This window comes from Nicotiana tabacum, chromosome 23 (genome assembly GCF_000715075.1).
Source record: "Nicotiana tabacum cultivar K326 chromosome 23, ASM71507v2, whole genome shotgun sequence".
Classification (NCBI taxonomy): Eukaryota; Viridiplantae; Streptophyta; class Magnoliopsida; order Solanales; family Solanaceae; genus Nicotiana; species Nicotiana tabacum.
Genome location: NC_134102.1, coordinates 72,391,332 through 72,393,018, shown reverse-complemented (window position 1 = coordinate 72,393,018; position 1,687 = coordinate 72,391,332). Strand labels below are relative to the sequence as shown.

Sequence of the window (1,687 nt, the reverse complement as noted above, 5' to 3'; positions counted from 1 at the left end):
CCTCCACTATAAAAGAGCTTGGTTATCATTTCTGTAGGCAGGGTTTTTCTGAGACTTACATTGTAATAAAAGTACTATATTCTTCTACAGTAAAGAATCGCTCTTTCAGTTTCTTAGATTGATTCTATTTGTCGAATCCTAAGGTTCATTGTTCTTGATAACCTTATCTAGATTGCATTCTCTCCAATCTACATTTACATTTTTATTTATCCTTGCATTTTGTATCAAGTTACGCCACATATCCTCGGAATTGCGTATAAATTCAACTATATTTATTTTTCGGGTAAACAAAAACCATAACACATATGTGTGAATGTGAATAACAAAATACAATTACTTTCTCAGTACGCATAGGCTTTTTATAAGGAAACTTTAAATTGATCATAAAGATTTGAGTAGTTGAGTGATTCATATAAACTACATGAAACTTAACAACAAAAAGTTGTGACTTGTGAGGATTCATAATTGTATTGTATGGTACACGCCACTATATATATTGCCACTGCCAATAACCGAATATGATATTGGAGTGTGAGGAGCTCTGGGTACCCACATGGCGAAAGCATATCAACATGTGTACGTGTACATGCGCTATAACGTATTGACACTAACTCCTACTTATTAGCTACTAATTGTTTTATTCCATTATCAATTATCACCATAAAATATGTTTTACTTAACTCAGCATCCACATATCAAGTGTCTAAATACATCCATAAAACAATTAGCTAATAAGTAGGAGGTAATGTTGACTAAGAGGTCTTTTTCTTTCCAGTTTTTTTTATGGCAACTTGATCAAGATTTTCTATTCGCTTCCTTACTGCTGTTTATTTAGTTTTCTACTAAGTATATTTGTTTATTTCTTTTTCCTTTTGGGTTGGCAGATTTAGCGCAAGCATGCCTATTGATGTTTTCGAAAAGTGACTACTATTCAATGGTGGAGTTAAAAGGCGCAAGCGGCCATTCTTATTTATTTGTGTATATACAAAGGTTAAAATTATCTTTTATGTTATAAAATAAATATTGAATCTCGTTAATACAACTCAAAAACTCTTTGTATGTTTATTTTTTTATTGTTTTAATCTCTTTAGTGAAAATTCTGACTTCGACATTTATTACTCCATAATAATAGTGTCACTTTTCGTTTAACTAAGCCAATCAATACTAGATTATTACTATGTAGGCGCTTTCTATAATAAGACCACATTATTGAACAAGTATGCTTTCTTTTGAATTTCCATTTAAGATCAGTTTGTTGGTGGGGAAATATTTTAAAAAATAATATTTCCCAGAAAACAAGTATTTTTTTGGTGTTTGGCTGCGAGAAAATATTTTTGACAAGAACATTTTTTTTTTATCAAAAGAGAGGAAATGGCTTTCCTCAGTTACGAAAAAAATTATTTCCTTTCGTAACTCTTTCAACTCTTAACTTTATCTCACTGTACCATATTATTATCAATCTTCCATGCTAAATTATAATATAAGACCATAGTGAATAATTAATTAAGTAATTAAGCAATGCATATATCCCAATTCCTTTTCTTTTTAAAGCATTATTTCGTCAAGTCATTTTGAGTTAAGTATATTGTGAGCAAGGCTTCATTAGTAAGTTCCTAGAAGGTATTTAATGTAATTATTCAAACTTGGCAGGGTGTCAATGTATTTATAAGAAGCCTTAAGAGGTTAA

At 30.3% G+C, this 1,687-nt stretch overlaps 1 long non-coding RNA gene across 1 annotated transcript; it reads left to right on the top strand.

The window, feature by feature from the left end:
• Positions 1–518: 518 nt before the first annotated feature.
• Positions 519–1,062, top strand: LOC107783343 (uncharacterized). The gene is made up of 2 exons (XR_001647435.2): positions 519–598; positions 885–1,062. It is a non-coding gene; the product is annotated as an uncharacterized LOC107783343 (long non-coding RNA).
• Positions 1,063–1,687: the final 625 nt, after the last annotated feature.